Source organism: Lepidothrix coronata, unplaced genomic scaffold (genome assembly GCF_001604755.1).
Source record: "Lepidothrix coronata isolate B3197 unplaced genomic scaffold, Lepidothrix_coronata-1.0 Scaffold34, whole genome shotgun sequence".
In the NCBI taxonomy this organism is placed as follows: domain Eukaryota; kingdom Metazoa; phylum Chordata; class Aves; order Passeriformes; family Pipridae; genus Lepidothrix; species Lepidothrix coronata.
This window is the reverse complement of record NW_016690214.1, coordinates 3,724,971-3,743,070: the sequence shown is the minus strand read 5'-3', so window position 1 is coordinate 3,743,070 and position 18,100 is coordinate 3,724,971. Positions and strand designations below refer to the sequence as shown.

General features: G+C 46.4%; 1 protein-coding gene across 4 annotated transcripts in view; it reads left to right on the top strand.

Annotated features, from left to right (window-relative positions):
* The window catches only part of RAB11FIP4 (RAB11 family interacting protein 4), a 113,253-nt gene that overhangs the window by 60,403 nt on the left and 34,750 nt on the right, over positions 1-18,100 (top strand). The window contains exon 1 of one of the 4 annotated variants that reach the window (XM_017812114.1): positions 7,545-7,563. The exons of the other annotated variants lie outside the window; for them this stretch is intronic. The gene's annotated coding sequence lies outside the window, so the exon portion shown is untranslated. Of the gene's footprint in view, positions 1-7,544; positions 7,564-18,100 lie in introns of those variants that run through there. 4 annotated transcript variants of the gene reach the window in all.

The following is an 18,100-nucleotide window of genomic DNA, read 5'->3' as shown; positions in this document are numbered from 1 at the left end:
CCTCTTGACCTGGTTTTTTTTTTCCTTTCACAGTGGTCACATTTGAAAATATTGTCTAGAGCTGGTTGGGCCCACACAAAGTTGTTAATTGGGAGCTGTCTAGTTAAGGGGTAACAGAGAGGCAAAGTTCAACACAGTGCTCAGCGCCCCAGGCTGCAATGCTGAGCATTCCCAGGGAGGTGGTGGCCAGGAGACCCAGGAGGCACCAATGTGCACAGAAACTTTATTCCTGTTGCTTCCAAAGGGGCTGGTCACCTGAGTGCTTTGGCTTATCTGGAATTAAGGGTCTGGCCCAGGGGAGGGTTGGAATGTGAGAAGCACTAATGACATTCACATACAGGAGTAGGAAGACACCAGTTGGAACAATGGGCCAGCCAAGGAAAGCCTGCCTGTACACCTCCATCCCAGAGAGCTGGGTGGGCATGGCCTTTGTCACTAGGGGATTTTTAAAGGGTTGCCACCCCCGAGGCTGGTCCCAAAGATGTGTGAAGCAGCACAGCTCCCACACTCTGTGCACTGGGGCTCTCACTCAGCGTCATCTCACAGCAGGCTGCTCTCCCCTGTCCTGGAGGGACAAGTGTAGGGTGGCCCCCTGCACGGGTGGGGAGATGTGGAAATGATCTGCAAACTTGGTACCTCAGAGGCTTGTAACTTCTGAGATTTATTCCATATATCTGTTAAATTCCTGGAGGCTGCGGCCACAGTTATGTAGATGAAGGAATTAGCATAAAAACTATTTACAATACTTATTCCATTATTATACTACCAAAGCGCTTCACAGGCTCTAATGAATTCCTGTTGCAGCTTCTCTGGGAGCTAGAAAATTGTTATTCATCCAAGTCTGAAGAAGATAAATTGAGCTGTTCAGTGATAAGGTCCAGGTTGGTGGCAGAGTCAGACTGGTTTCCAGAGGAGCCAGGTGACTGCATACCACTGAGGTCACAGATGTCCATCATCGAATGGGAACGGGTACCTGTGTCTCAGCTGGTGCCCTGTCTGCTGGCCCAGCTTTTATATCTGAGCATCTGTAACCTTCAGCAGTCCTTTTTTGCATGTAGGTGGAATTTGATACTAAATTTCACAGGCTGATAATTTTCCAGAGTGTTTTTCCTTGTTCCTCTGTCTGCAGAATCCACCCAAATGAAAGGCAGAGCAGAGCAGGGCTCCCTTGCCTCAGCCAGGGAAAGGATCAAAGCTCTGGTTGTGATGGTGCCTCTCTTGCTTACCTGCACTGGGTTATGAAGCTGCTGGACTGGCAAGGTTGGTAGGTGTCAAATCTACTTTATAAAAACAGGGTGGCATTATAAGTTTGCTGCACCCTTGTACAAAAGGCATGTTCTAACTGATTATGTCAAGCTGTGTTCTGCCAGAAGGAGCTGGTGGTGGAAGTCTTGCCTCTCCCTATCACATCGACCCTTCTCACTTTTCCTGGTGTCTCAGGGGCCAGAGGTGCACGTGCTGTTACCCTCCAGTCCCTGCAGGCATCTGTAAAATTGCAAGGCTTGATTTGGAGCTGATGGTCCCGAAGTGTGGTGCCTGCACTGCCAAACAGAGGGGTCAGAGAGTGCTTCTCTCTCACTGTAAGGCTGCTTGTCGTCAGGAGTGGTGCACTGAGTGTATTTGAGGGATTTGCAGGTAGGGTCTAACGTTTCTTGCTCTTTATAAAGCTGTTTCCTTGTCTGTTCTTGACCTGCTGTGACAGGACAGGGCTGTCAGTCTGTCCTGCATATTTCTACCTTCATTAAATCCCTGGGTACTGAGAGTGCTACTGTCTGTGCTCTTTTGCCATTCTTTCAGGGATTTAAGGCAGAAGTGCTTTATGCTGCCATCATCATCTTGTAAGAGGCAAAGAACAAATGCAATGTATTCCCTAGATCCAGGATAATCATATCTTGACAGGATACTAATTAATCATCTCCTAATCAGGTAATTCTTTCCCATGTAGCTGCCTAATTACTATTTAGTAGCTTAGACGTCAGTATGCAAATAACTAATATTCTCAAGCAATGGTTTTAAGGAGTGGAACACAGTGGGCCGTGACTCCTGGTGTAACTCCTTTGTCTTCCTTGAATTACTCCTGGGATTAATTTGGTCCCCCAGTTCCTTTAATCTACAGAGCCACATAGCAGCCCTAATTATTGCCATATTGGCAAGGAGGAAAGAGTGTGCCCAACTCCACTGCTCAGTGCCACAGGCTGAGCTGCTGCACTGCAGCTGATAATGTGCTCAGAAGCACATCCATATGTTGGCTCCCCATGAGCTCTTCCTAACCCAGCAGATTATAAGATAATGAGCTTGAGCCATTATTATTTGGGGACCAATATACAAGATGCTCTTGAAAGATGGGGTTGTGTATTAGAGTGTGCTGAATGTCTCTCTGGTAGAGATTTACTTGTAAACCAGGGAAGACAGCAAAGATAAAAAATTACAGTTGCTTAACATTCATACCTTGAGATTGTTTTCACCTCTGCCTCCAGCTGATTCCCTTCTGGATTAGTTAGGTTTCCCAATGTTTGTGGGGTGTCCTGACTGTATGTGTGTGCATGCATGTGTGAGTCCCAGTTCTATCCAGCCAAAAATTTACACTCTTTCAAAAACTTTAAATACATTTGGAAGAGCAGCAGGAACGTCTCCATATTAGTCTCCGATGTTTCATAAAAATAGGCTTTTGTATAGGAATAGTTAAAGCAAGACAGACCTTCATTTGTGTGGCTTTACCAGTGTAAAAATGATTTAGTACTTTGACTCTATTCTCATATGAGAAAGAAATGAGTGAAAGCTGATGTAAGGCACTTTCCCACTTGCAGAGCTGCCTCTTGGGCTGGAAACATTATTTAGGTGCATGTGTTTTGGGTTGTTGTTAGCTGTATCCCATAATATCTGTGTCAAAGCTATAAAACTAATCCTCAAGACATCAGTGTGCAGCTCAGACAGCACATGTACACCTACCATGATGCTGGCTGTGGACACACTGGTAATTTAATATCTCCCATTTTTTTAAAGCTGTGTGACCCTAACAAAGAGGTGACTTCATGTCTTGGTGTCAGGTTTACCTTCAACAAATTGCAGCAGTTCTCTCGTGCCTTTTACTGCTCACTTGTACCCAGCTGCCTCTGGATGTATTTGCTGCATGATTACACCTTCAGTGTCCAGATCACCAGACCTTTGCCCAAACCAGCCTGAGAGTGGCCTTACAAACACTGTGAGGAACTGGAGTGTGTTTGATTTTCCTTGGCTTGTTTGCTTTCCATTATCTGTCTTCATGGTGATAAAGAATGCTGCTGTTGACCTCAGAAATTCCCTGGCTTTGCTGTGTGGAAGACACAAAAGGAGGAACGATGCTCCCAGTAGATGCCTCGTGGAGCTTCTCCCCAGAGAAGCCAAGAGGAGGGAAGTGTGGACCCCATAAATAGCAGGGACTCTCCAAGAACATGTGCTGAAATAAAAGCAGCTAAAAATAGTCTCTGAGGCTAAATGTGAATCATCTGGAGAGCAACTAGCAAAAGTTTCTGCAAGAAAATTCTGAAAGGAGGAGGCCGAGCCCTCAGAAGCAATCATGGAAGCTGGAAGCAAATAGTCTTCCTATGAAAAACTGCCACTTCCAGCATGTGCTGTTGGGGGCTCCACACCCTTCCCTGGCTCTGCCTTCTCCGGTTATGCTGAGGCTCAGTCCCATTCTTACTGGTGCAGTTTTTGGCTAAGTCTCCCTCAGGATGGGATTTTTCTCCCAGATTTTGACCATGTTTCAAGACCTGGAACTCCAGCAAGTGGACTCAGGCTTTGTTAGAACAACCAGTCCACAGAATTTCTCCCTTTCTCCATGGTCAGGCAGTTCCCAGAATCACGGCAAGGCGGTAAAACTTTTCTAAAAATGGTGATTTGCCTTTGCACCCCTTCTTCCAGTGCAAATGCTTATCCCCTCCCATCTTCCCTCAGCCATTCATTCTTCCCTCCTTGCCAGCTATAATCTGCTCCCGGGGGTTATGAGCTCTTTCCAATGCAACATGTTTAATCCCAAATTGAAAAGTCTTTGTGAGCCGAGGCCTCAGTGTCATGCAGTGAATGTCTGAGATGCAGGGAGGGATCAAGGTGGCTTCTTAGTTACCAGTAGTTAACACAACCTATTGTGGTTGATTTAATTGCCATTTATACGTGTCTTTGTGCCTCCTACTCGGAAGAAGCCGAGCTGGAAATGAGATGGCGCATAAAGAGCTGCGGTTTTTGCCGTGGCACCAGGCGAGGCTTCAGCTATAGTGCAGCCATAGTGTGCTCTGACAGGCATTGAGGAGCAGCCGAAGCCTTTCTGCTGGACAATGCTGGGCCACAAAAGCAGCATTAGGGCCAGCAGCCCCGGCTAGGCGGGAGTAGCTGATCCCAGATGTATCCCGAGGCTCTCCAGAGCCGCAAGCACCAGCTGGGAACAGGACACGCCGTCCCAGGGCCCCACTGCTGTGCCAGGAGCAGGGACTGACCTGTCACAGGGCTGTGGAGCAACCCTGGAGCTCACCTCTGCTCTCCACCTGGGCATGTTTTCCCTCAGGGTGTCTTTCAGCTTCTCGTTTTGTGATGGCATTTCTAGCTGAGACACTCTTACAACAGAGTGCCAAATTCAGCGGTGAAGCTGTTTTCTGTCAAACTGGAAATGTCCATAAAAATGCTGATTTTTGACAACTTGGCTCAGGGAAAAGGAAATTATGTGTAAATTTCAGAGCATCTGGCTTTGATGCCTTTCAAGAGTAGAAAGCTTCAGTTTCGTTTTGACCGGATTTTTAACAGGTATATTTAATCACAACATAAACGTTTAAGAAACACTTAAAGAAACTGATCGGCCCCGGCTTTTAAAAAAATTCTTTTAGTGCTAACTTTCACATTTTCCTTTAATTGTTTTCGAGAGTATCAAAATTTCTCTTTCAGAATTCCCGTTTGCAGCCCGAGGCTGTTGAAAGACAGGGCAGGGCAGCTACCCAACAAAGCAGTCTAGGAATATATGGGAACTATATTTCATCAGAAATTGTTCTTTTCCATTCAGAAGAGGGATGACTAATGTGTGGTGCTTTTCCACTGGCTGTTAACAATGCATTTAGTTTTTCCTGACATGTTTAGAAGAATGCCACAGGAGCCCCGAGGCATCTTCTAACAAAAGAACGGATCACTTGGCGTTTTCACAGTGAACTGAGGCTTTTCTGGGTTACACACGTCAAAACGAAGCAGTGGGTGTAACCTCCATTACCCACCAGAAAGGAAACAGAAGGAAACAGTCTGATAAAACCGTGGTGTTTTATTAAGCACATGTTCCCATGTAAGGCCAAGAGATTGCTGCCTGCTGAATTTATTCCAGACTTCTGGCCTGCTTTTTAAAAAACTTCCAAGTGTGAGCAGATAAGGAGTTAATTTACCTTCTCGGATTTAGGCCTTCTGAAAGATTCATGGAAATTGTGAATGAGAGAGATACATTTTTAGTCGTGCTCAGCTTATTTAATTGTAATCTCTGCCAGTCTTTGCTGTGGAGTGTGGAGCCCTCCCCTCTGGGTTCACACCCAGGCACATCCCATCCTAACTCTGGGGGAGAACTGGCTTCACCCCTGCCCTGGCTTAGGGGACACTGTGCCAGCCTTGCTTTGGAGCTGAGCGGCCCCATGCTCTATCTCAGCCTCCTGAGGAATCAGAAATAACATTTCTTTGGGTTTGAATCTCTCCAGGCAGGCTCCAAATGCAGAGCCCCTGAATTAAGAAGCTGTACACGCTGCTGTATTCCTAAATTTTATGGAGAGACAGATGATCATCTTTTTGGCAGAACTCTTTGTGCTTAATCTCTCGTGGGCTGAGTGATGAAGCTGGTTGAAGGCTGCACACCCCAGGGCTCAATGCAAATGCACTGCCAGGGGCAGGCAGAGGAGCAGTTTATTCTCCTTTCAAACTGTGTTTCTGGGAGTACAAAGAAGTGTGAAAACTCAGATGCAAAACCAGAGTTGTCTTCCCTCGCTAATTCTGTGACCTCATTGTCTCCTCTTGCTTCCCAGTCTCCCTTACAACACTACTATTTGAAGTCAGGAACTGAGGCCCTACTGGGAAGTTGTATTTAATTGGTTTACTCCAGCCACTGTACACGTGGTCTTGGAGGAGGAGTTCATTTTAAGTTACTTCCACACCCATAATGGTGACTGTAGGAGGAAAGGAGAGGATTAAAAGTATATCCTCCCTGAAAACTCTAATCTTTTAAATGTTTAGCCCTTCCCACTTTGAGCAACCCTCATCAGCAAAACTAAGGGTTCATAAATTTCCATTGTTGCAGAAATCTGAATGTTAGGAGTTCGTGTAGTTTATGATTAACTAATAGAAAAGGGCAGGAAGTGTTGTTATTATACCATTAAAAATGGAAAGATACTGAAAAAAAATGTTGCCTACCCTAACTCAAGAAGTCATTTTCAGAACCGCTTGTGAGCTATAGGAAAAAAGGAAAAAAAAATCTGCCAGATGAGTCATACTGCGAATTTTAAAATGCTTTGATCTGACTTCCGTAATGTAAACATTTTTATTGAAAGCAACTTACCTGTAGAAGCAAAGATTAATGTTGAACAAGGAAGTTGGAGTGCATTTAGCTGTAACAGAGGAGCAATGGAAAATAGGATTCTTAAATGCCTGTTCATCTCTTCTGGTTTTGCACAGGCTTGTGTGAGCTCTGGGAACCTTTTCCATCTTAACACCTCTAAGAAATGGAATAGCTATTAGCACAATTAACACGTTATGAAAGGGACAACAAATGACACCGGTTGTACTGGTTTGAGAGGTAGCACAGGGGTGGTATGTTTTCAAATAGGCACTTTGGCTTCTGCTGCGCTTGAGACTTCTGTTTTCCTCCTGTTTCTTGCTCTCTGCAACTGCACAAATCTTGTATTTTGGACTGTGATAGGCCTTGGCATCACGAGACCTGACTGTCCAGGACCTGTTGCCGTAACGCAAAAGTTTAGTCACGTGTGTTGCTGCAGCAGCTGATTGTTTGAATTCCCTGTGTTTCCATCAACTACAGATGATAAAATTTTGGCATAGCAGATTGTTACAGTCGCTCAGAAATAACTGATTCCACTGCAGGCTTCAATCCTGGCACTGTTTCTGTGATATCTGAGCAGTTCAAAGCAGGGGGGTGAGACAGAAAACTCATTTATTTCAAAAAAATTAACATAGAGAGATGGTTACAATTCCAGAGAGAAAATGTTTTGTTAATAAGCAATATTCCAGACTGATGGGAGCACTTCGTGGAGGTTTACCTTTACCTGAACCAAAGAAACTGGTGCTGTTCACAGCTCTGTGTGATGCCCGTGGCCGTGCTGAAAGGAGCATTTGATTAGGAATGCCTTGGCCAGGGCGAGATCTGGAGGCTTTGGAGTCTGCCCCGGGTGTCTTGGCAACGATACACAGTTGAGAGCCCTCATCAGCACAGACACAGCGTGTCCCAGGTCTGGCTTCACATCCCACTCGTGCGCGGCAAGAGGGAAAACTTTGCTGCTACCGAGACGGGCTTTGGAGACACTGCAGCTCCCTCAGAGAACTCCACAGCCGTTCTCAGTAAGTACAATTTTAAATTAAGGGACGATAAGTTTTCCTCCCTCAGAAGTCATCCTTTGTTTAAGCGTGGCTGCAGGTCAGGGATGTAAATCAGGCTGAAAGTTAAAATATTCAGAAGTCTGCTTTCGGTTAGTGCGAAACTGCTCTAACCAGCCATTAGTTAAGTGATGTGGGATTGAAGGAGATGAGTTTTAGAAAACGTTATAGGCTGGGAAAGCAGAGGCTGAGCCTTCCCCCTTTGTCAGCATTGTGTGTGCAGTGCTACCTACAGCAGAGCGGGGCCAGCGCTGCGGGCTCGGCAGCAATCCCTGCACGGCTGATGCAACAGGGAGCCCTTCCCACTGCTTGTGCTCCGAAGGCAGAGCCTGTGATAAAGCAGGTTTGAAGATGAGAACTTGAGCTGTTCTGTTTTTTTCTAAGATGTCTGTTTTCTTATGCAGAAGTGGGGTATGCTGTGAGGTCTTGTTCCCTCTGAGGTTTTCCGCTTTCTGAAGTGTTTGTGTTTTGCTTTTAGTGGAGTAAAACGTGACTGTGGAATACCTGGAGAGGTATTGCAAGCCAGAGGAGAGGGTACATTGTGGTTGTATGGCTGGTTTAGGATAGGGGTGTCTGAGTCCATCTCCAGCCTCTGTCACAGCCTCTCGGTGTGGCCTCAGGGAAGGAGCTGATGTGGCTGTGCACTGCTAGAGGAGCCCACACAGAGCCTTCTCTCCCTGGCATGTGACGTCCTTGCGTGGGCTGGCCCGGCGTGGGTGGGCATGACTGGCTGGTCTGGTGCTCATGGCAACCTCTCCCCGTGCCTGTGATGCAAACAGCAGCCACTGCAGGTATTGCTGCACTCCTGGGGGAGGCGTTTCAGGGCACACACAGGGGCACAGCCTGCAGAGAAGCAGATTCCTGTGAAGGACGTGTTAGCACCCGGAACGTGTTTCCAGGCATGTTCAAACACCTGGAACATACCTGAAACACACCTGGAATGCCTTGAACATGCCTGGAACACCACTGGAACGTAACAGAAACACATCTACAACACACCTAGAACACACCTAAAACCTGCCTGGAATCCAGCTGGAACATAGGAACACATGTACCTGGAACACAGCTGAAACACACCTGGAACCTACCCAGACTGGAACGTGTTTCCAGGTGTGTTCAAGCACATGTGGACCTGGAACATGTGTGGAACACACCTGGAACACACCTGGAACCTACCTAGACCAGAACACATTTCACTGCCCAAGTATTTCACTGTGATACTTGTTTCCTACAAGGCTGCTTTAGGATTCCTAACCCAGGTTTTCACCTAAGAGAAAAATGGGATATTTTAGTAACAGAAAGCAGCATGGATATGACTTGTTCATTCCAGGTCCCTACAAATTGTGTTGTTGCCTGTCTGATTCCCTCATTTATCTCAGCAATTGTGCTCCATGAGGAGACTGTGCACAAGCAGGAAGCAAGTCCCCTTCCCTCTGCTCCTCCCTCATGGAACGTGCTTGTGTGTGTTAAATAAAGCCTCAGTGTTGGGCAGCTCCACCTTGGACTCATCTGATGAGTATTTGGGCCTCCCTGTCTCCTTCTCCTTTATCTTCCCCCTCTTTTCTTTCTATTCCTTCCTCTATTCTCCAGTAACAGTGGCACCTAATTAGGTCATGGATTGTTTCCTACTCAGAACCTTTCAGGAGGTTTTGCAGTAGCTGTGGGGTTTGTTACTCAAGGCACTTGTTCTGCTTGCCCAGCTTTCCTGCTTTGTGCCTCTATTAACTGCTCCAATACTGAAATATTTCTTACAGGGCTGTGGCAGTAAAAGCCATGTTAGTTCCATAACAAGCTGCTACTGACTGCTCGGGGAGCTCCCAAAGAAACATTTTACTCTGAGATGAATCTGCTTTTCTGCATTCCCTACTGTTTTATTAATAAGACTATTTTCATGAGAAGAAGATTCTCACATGAAGCCGCCTGCAGCTTCAGCTGCTGCTCCTCCCTGGGGCCCAAGCATGGCCTCCTACTTGCACAGGCTGTTGGGATCCACATCTGGGCAACAACACACATGGTGCTGCTTTCAGGGCAGGACTGGCAGAATTGGATTTTTTTTGTACCTCTAACTAAAATCTGGGAAACACCAGATACACCCAATTCAATCTGCAGCCAGGAGTCTGTGATGGGATGGGCTGGGACTAGATGCAGACCTTGCAGTGGGTATTTGTAGGAGATTCCTACCTCCTTCCCTCAAAAATACCAATTGTCTCCTGTTCTCTAATCCTACCTTTGAAACAAGCAGTTTATTATATGGTCCTAAATTACAGTTGTGAATATTCTTAATAGCTGTATAAATACCCAGACACTGGGAAAAAAAACATAGATGAAAGAAGGGCTGATAATTCAGAATGATTAAAAAGATTTCAACTTTTCTTCAGAGTTAATTGAGAGCAAAGGCTGTTGCCCCCTTACTGCACAAATTTCAATTAGGCTCACAGCAGAGCTGGTCACAGTGGCTGAATCTTTCCTGTAACAATTTGTTAAGGGAAATCTTTCCTGTTTCAATCATTGAACCTTGTTAAATGAATTTCATACAATGTTTTATAGTCATTGCCTTTCCTTCATGCCCAACTAAAGCTTTTTCGTAGCAATCAGTGGCAGCAGAATTTGCACTCTGGGAATGACAGGACTGGCTTTGCCTGGTTGTGTCCTGCGTAAGAGGCTGTCCAGAAATCTTCATTCTGTGCTCTGCTGTGTAAAAGGAGGGGCAGGTGGTACTTCCAGCTTCTTCATCAAGCAAGGTACCAGTCATCCAGGTGAGATGGTGGTGCCTGAGTCCTTAGCCTGAGTAAATGTTTCACCTGGAATGTTTTGTAACACTTTTCAAAGTGAAGGTCACACATGGCTGTGGAGGGACCACCTCGACTGGCTTTTTTGCTGTGACATTTTTTTGCCATTGCTTGCTAAATGTGGCTTAGCAAGAGTGGAGAGGTGCTGGAAGATGGGAAATGGGTGAGGGAGACAAGAAAGCTGCATAGAAAGTAAAAGGAGATAAATCTAAATTGAGAAGCAGTTTCTCAGGGCACTTAGGATGTCCCAGGTCTGAGCATCAATGCTGTCTCCAGAAATCTCACAAGGCAGGTTATTCAGTAAACTTCGTGGACTAGTAGATAACATCTCTTTTGTGGTGCATTTTTGCTCACATTTATATCCAAGGTTTGTTGAGTCACCTCTGATTTTTTTTGAGATTCACTTCTCCTTCCTTAATCAGCTCAAGCACTTAAAGCCAGTGGGTGTTTGGAGTAAGTCAAGAGTTTTGAGCTCAGCCTCTCCTTCTGTCTGAAGTTGAAATGGTCCAGCCTCGGGAACTTCTTGAGATACCCTTTTTGAGCAGGACATAGTCAGGTTTACATGGAAATAACAACTGTCTTGATAGTTTTAATTTCTTTTTGCCTTGTATCCTGTCCAATCTGCCAGCAGCACACGAGAAATCAGGGATGCAGGCTGACCTCCTGGAGGAAAAGGCATGCTGCCAGGGAAGTAGATCTCAGGTCTTTATAGAAGGAAGTGTCACATTACCAGCTGATTAAACAGATCTGACAGAGCCTAAAGCATAAAGCGTTGAGCCCAGAGCAGTAATCCAATAACTGTCCTGAGAGGAGCTGCATGGCCTTTGGGGTGTTCCCAGGTGAGTTCCTGCAGTGTCTGCAGCCTCAAAGGAGAGTCCCCTGGGTCTTGTGCATTCCTCTGGGTTTGGGGTGGAGAAACACAGTTGTTGCCTTTTCCAGAAGGGACCGAGGGGAGAACTGGCCACAGCTCAGAGCCTGCTCAGGTCACTAAAAGGCTCTGACTGGGGTACCTTTGGCTCCAGCAGCTCAGGCAGCCTGAGGAGCCCAGGAAACTGCAGCTGGGTGGTGAGCTGGTGTTCACAGCTCACACGGGGCAGTGGAGCCGAGTGCCAGGAGGGCCCCTGTGCTGCAGCCCCCATGAAGGATGTGTCTCTCCTCACCTGCAGCCCCTGGCTCCTGGGTGCCTGTTTCCATGTGGTGCTGTTGTGTGGAAATGCTCTCCTGGAGGGGCTGTGCCACATCCCTGTGATTGCCTCAAGCATGTTGGGTTTTTAGAGTGGCATTAAATGTCTGTGTTCAGGCAACTGAAGCCATTCAGCCCTGCTGGACACCAGGTGGGAGTGACTGATGACTGATCCATCCTTGGGCTGTCAGTGCTGCCTCTGCCTGCCTGGGGCTGTGCCACCGGGAAGGAAACAGGGAGCAGACACCCCACATCAGGGATGATTGACAGCGGGGGCCCTATACGGACACTGCAATTATTTCCTTCATTTTCCTTTTGTCTAATTGTAAGATGTGTGATTGCCGTGGGGGGGACCACCTACTGTTTTACTGTGATTTGAGAAAGCCTTTGAACTCGTTTCTTTTGTGCTCTGGTCACCCAAATGTAAAACAGAAGCAATTAAAACATGGGAGAATTGAAAAGGTCTGGAAGATGGACATGAAAGGCTGGTCTGAGCATCCTTGGGGCCAGCTCTGCAAGGGGAGTGGAGGAGAGGGAGGACAGGTTTATCTTTGGAGTGAAGGGCACTTTTCCCCTGAGACTTACATGAGGTCTTACACCAGACTTGCAGCTTCCATGCCGTTTCCAGGCAGAGCAGTTGTGTCTGCAGGACAGGTACAGATGCCAACTCTTCTGGCAGAGCTGACACTCAGCCACGGATCTGAAGCGTTTGCTCTGTGTCTGTGGCTACTCACCAGTGCATGAAAATGCCCAAATGCAGAAAGGGCATTTGTGAGCCTGGAGGACAGAAGTTATTCCTGGCAAGGAGGAGCTGCCAGCATTCAGAAAGTTGTAGGAGCAAAGTGGTCTGGTAGGACACACTTTCTGTTCCCCTTTAAGCTTGGTGGCCGAAGGGCACCAGAAGTTTCCAGCCTCATCTCCCAGCCTTGGAGGGACATTCTGCCTCCCTGGAGGAGCTCACATGGTCAGCACTGTCCCCAGGCAGGGCACAGATTGATTAAACCAACAGAGATGCTCAAGAAATGTAGTTGGGACTCAGCATGAGTGAATGAGGGGTTTGAGGGCTAAGGCAACAAGTGTCTTTAAGGAAAGGAAGGTTTGCTACTGATGTCAGTAGCTTTTAGACCAGGCTTGGACGGGAGTACTGGTGCTCACTGGGTCATTGTGGGTGTGTCTGGTGGCCAGCTTGTTTTAGCATATTTAAATATCAAAAAAGTCATCACTTTTCTCAGGAACAGCAGCTGAAATACTGGTTTCAACTGGGGAGCTCTGTGATGTACTTTGTTCAGGCCTTGGGGAGACTTCCAGCTTTGATGTTGACTGTGATTTAATGATAAAATGGTAATATCCCTTGGGAAGGAAAGACAATTGGTGCAGTCAGCCACCCTCACAAATAACTGCTGTGTTGGGATTCAGAGTGCTGCTCTCACTCCAGGTCACTGCCCAGGGCTTGGTCATTTGTCTGAGCACCAGTGAACAAAAGCACAGGTGTAGGAGGAAACACATCCTCTCTGCCACAGCAGAAAATGAATCATGTGAAATCCTCTCACCCCAGAGCTGCCCATTGCTCAGGGAGGAGGGAAAGAGTGAAGCCAAATTTTTGATGAGGATGAGGATAATTTTAGTCCTTTACAGCCTCCATCCCAGCAGGGTCCTGCATGAGAGCCCTGGGGGTAGCATTGCAAGAATGGGGGAAGAAGCATCCACGTCCTGACTTTGTCGTGCTTCTCTTGTCTGAGCTTGGAGAAGTCACTTGAAAGTAGTTTTAGGGCTGGAGACCACCTAGGCTGTGTTCCTGCTGTTCAGCAAAGCCTCTAAGTGATTCTTGGAGCTTTTATCGCACAAATATGGAACAGAAGCAATTAAAGGGTGGGAAGAAGGTGTCTGAACACCTTTAGAAGCACAACCTCTCTCTGTCAGATTTTTTTGCAGTCAAATAGCAGTAGCTACTCTTTCTTTTCATGCAAGTGCTACAAAATGACAAATGTCCAAGCTGTGTTGCCCTGAATCTTCCTCCCTTGTTCTCCCGTGTCTGCCCTGCAGCACCAGACAGCACCTCCCAAAGGCCAGTTACTAGCAAAGATTCTCCTGGGTGATTTTGGGAGATCAGTGCAGCTGTTTATCCACAGAACAGCAGCACTGCAGGTGAGCAGCACAGACCCACCTGTGCAGGCTCCCTCTGCAATAACCCCAAGTGTCCCCGTGTCCTTTCTGGTGCTCTCTGTATAAAAATGAGCTCCTGTTGGAGTAAACTCATGGTGTGTAGAAACTGTTGCATCGATTCCAGAAGAAACCACAAACCCCAGACGTGACACTGACTGCTTCCAGTTAGACACACACACAGTAGGTTCGTTTTACGTCAGCTGGCATTTGTCAAACCTGTCACAGTTTATGTTTGCCACAGTGTTCTTTTGGGAACCATTAAGTTTGGATGTGTAACCTGGGGAAAAGGCCACAGGACTCAGATTCAAAATATTTGTATTGCTTGCAGCCAAGTTTCACAGCACGGCAAGGGCGTTTCACTGCCTTGGGCTGTTGGAGGTGTTGGTGTAGGGAATTAGGTGTGGAAATTAAAGACGTGGCAAAGACAGAAGGTCACTGGGACCCCCTGCACGTGTTGATCTGTGCTCCTGAGGCTTAGATTGCTTACAGCCACCCCTTCCCTCCTCACTGCTGCCTGGTTTTTACTATGAAAAATAACAACGAAAGATTTGACTTTATTAAAGACATTTGCATTTGTGATGTTTACAGTACAGAGCCAGGTCCTCCTACTTAACTGTATCATGACTTAATGCAGTCATTTCAGTAGCAAAGCCTGATTCTGAGTTGATTTACACTGGAGTAATTCCAGGTTAACTAAGATATAACCATGGAGCAATCACAGTTATAAAAATATTGTTGAGTGCTGGGAGAGAAATAAGGGAAGGTGGAAGGACAGGCCCCCCTGGCAGGTAGTCAGACCAGCGTGAGTGTTTACAGACCTTACTCTGAAACAGGAACATGGGACTGAAAGAACTGGTGATTGTGTATCTGCACACTCAGCCTCTCAACTGGAGTATTGTGGGTTTGTGTCAAAGCGGGAAGTTTGACAGAAAGTGCTGATTAAGACCAGGCTACTATCCCAGAGCAGACTAAAAATACATTGCATTTGTCATTGTGAACATTTGCACTTATTAATAGACAATACTAAAAAAGCCCTCCAATTCCATCTGTTGCAGTTTCTGATTCAGGCACTGTATGTTCAGGGGATTTGGCAGGTTTTTAAAAATCTCTGCCTTGGGAAAGATTTTTTTGCTGATTTTAAAATGACGGCAGCGTTTTTCTGAAAGTTGTTAAAAACACTTCACTTGTTCAGGTCAATAAATCAGGACCAAATGCTCACTGTAACACCCCTGTATTGAGCAGTGGCTGAGGAGTACTGAGATCAGAACTGGACATGAGTGATGAATCCAGCCTCACATCAGCATGGTCAGGAATTTAGCCTCCCCTTATCAGTACATCAAGGACTTGAATAAAACAGAGAGATCATGCACGAGGTGAATGATTAATAAAGGTCATTTTGGATAAGACAGGGAATACAAGATTTATGTGCTGGGGAAATCTATAAGAAAAAAGGCCCTTAAATTTTTCAGCCTGATCACAGGACATGGCTGTTGTGAGATGTGAATCTAAAAGGCAGTGTGTGCATCTGGTTCTTAAATAATTATCTTCATAGGAGTGCTAGCTCGGTGTGGAATGGAAGGGGCTGCAAACTGCAGCCCTGCAGTGTGTCACAGAGCCAAAGGGAATCTCTGCATGTGACCCTCCCAACCCCTTGCAGGGGAGGGACAGGACACTGCCACCGTGGCTTTGAGGAGCCTGTGGTGGTATTAAAGCTGTGTTGTTCCAGGCAGGGAATGTGTTGGAGGGTGAGCATCTCCTGTCAGTAGTTCCCATGCTGGTGACTGGTTTGTGCTGGTGACTGACAGCTGTGATAATGAGGTTATTGTGAGGAGGCAATCAGTGCACAGAAATGTTTTTATGTCTTATGGTCTGGGATCTTGGGCTTTTTTGTGTCCCGAGAGGCTCTGTCTCTAGTTGGCTGGGCCGGAGCAAAGGGCAGAACATCAAATGACTGTACAAGAAAAATCCCTGTTGCTTTCTCATCTGCATTAGGTGGTTGGTTTGTCATAGCCCTTGTGGAGCTGTTTGCTGTAGTATCAAGACAAGAGTTTTGTAAGCGTTTTTATGTTCCTTTGAAGTGAAAACACCTGGGGAGCAAAGTGAGTCCATTAGTTCCTGTGGACAACTGGGGGTTCATAGATGCTCCATTTTTAGGTGAACCCCCTTTGCTGCCCACTCTCTCGATGTTCCCTGAACTCTGTGGACTGAACTCCAGGTTTTCATGCTGGTTAATCTCAGTACAGTGCTTTGCCCTCGGGAGCCTCGAATCTGGATCTTGGCTTATATCAGAACAGAATCCTGGGAGAGGGATCTGACAGCTGGGCAAGGGTGGCATGGGGGAAGCAGGCATAATTCTGGTTGCAAGGTTTGATAAAAAAGCTTTCTGCATGTATCTTTTCTCTCTGTTTTTGTCTCACTGGAGATTTTCCAAAGCACCACTTTCACCATGCAAAAAATCTTGTTTTCTTTCTCTCTTCCCACTGACCTTCTCCTTATTATGCATCTGTGAGTTGCAAAAAAAAAACCCAAACCAGAAATGGCTGTCAGCTCCTGTCTCTCAGGGACAAGATTAAAATCCACCAAAATGAAATGTCATGGAAAGCATTGAGTTGTCATTCTCTGATGCCACAGAAAATTGACTTGCTGTCTCTTCCTGCTGCAGTGCAGAGCTGATGGAAGTACCTGACTTGCTAGATTTCAGTAGGAATGGGGATGGGTGATGAATAGGAACCACAAATCACAAAGCTAAAAGAATGTGCTAGGGATGGTCCAGGTTGGAAATTGGATCGTTTTGATGTCTGTACTGAGTCGTTAAGGATAGAATTCATGTTTCAGATGATAAGACTGTCCATGTGTGACTTTTAAATTACAATCTGTATGTTTCTTACTGAGATTGGACTTCCCTCTGTAATATCCAACCATGGCTCTGAAATGCTTTGTAGGTATTACTTGTAGAAAGTAGTGAGGGTTTTCCATCCATATGTTAATATTTTAGTGGTTGCTATTTTTTTTTTAGCCATATCCCAGAATGAGAATCGTGTTTCTGGATAGAACTGACGATTGAGCCCATTCCTGACATTCTGCATGATCCAAGATCTTAAAAATAATCCTGAACCAGGCATATACAAATGTGCAGCAGCTGCAACTCGGACTGAAATGATTTTATTACTATTAGTTACTGAAAGGTGCTTACCCTGACAAGGCAGCTCCTCTGCTCACAACTGGAGCAGTGACTCTTGGTCAGAAGGAAGTGGAAACATCTGGTTCCTCATTTGGTGGAGCAAAGAGCCAGGAGTCTGCCCAAAAGTGAAAGATCAGGGATGCAGCAGCTGAGTGAACTGCAGAGTCACAGGAACCAGACCAGTTCACGTCTCTCTTGTATCCATGGAGACCCAGGGACTGCAGGGGCTGGGATGCTGGGGTCTGTCACACTGTGCTGTCACCAGGTGACAGGGGAGGATGGAGCTCAGCTGGCAGGGAGGGCCCTGCAGTGCTCAGTGCTGGCACTGCCAGATCCCTGTGAGAAATCAGAGCCCAGGCAGAGCTGCACCTTAACCTGGTGGAAATGGTCACACACTGCAAACAGTTCAGCTCCTGCACTTTGCAACCTGCTCATCCTTCTGTCAAACAGCTCCCCACTCAGCCTGCATGGAGAGACCACAGCTGGCAGTGCCAGGGGCTGAGTCAAGGCCACCTTGTTCCCCGGGGGTGTTTTCCCTGGTGACAGCCAGTTCCTGGTGTTGGTGGCACTGGGCTGGAGGACCAGCTCTGCTTAAGGAGTCCCACTAGGTATGTGCTACAGGAAGATGGCACTGGATTGATAAGACAGAAAAGGTGAATGGCCTCAGCTGCAATTTTCCAAGTAAATAAAACTTTGATCTGCAATGTAATTTAAATGATATAAATCATATACAGTCTGGGGCCTGAGATGTATCCAGGTTCTCAACTAAAAAGCATTTCCCATGGCATGGTTTGGTGTCTTTAAGGAATAGCAAATGAAAAAGGCTTTCTTTAAACTTCTGTATCACTCCTCTCCCCAGGTTTTGTTGTCTCTCCTTACTGTTCACACCTACCTCATCCATGTCTCAAAACTGGGGCTGGAGACAGGAGCTTGTGTTGGGCAGACCTGTGTGCTGAGCCAGGAGGGCACTTCTGAGGCCTTGTGTGAAAGAGATCATGAGATGAAGCAGAAAATAACATCTATATTGCACTAAAAGTCAACATTTTGACAGAGGAGTTTTCTTTTGAGGTAGAAAAGTGTCCATTTTAGGATAGAAGAGGGAGGATCAAACATATCCTGGAAGCTGTGATCCATGATCATATATTGCATGGTCATGTTATCAGTCTAAACACTGTCCTGGATTTG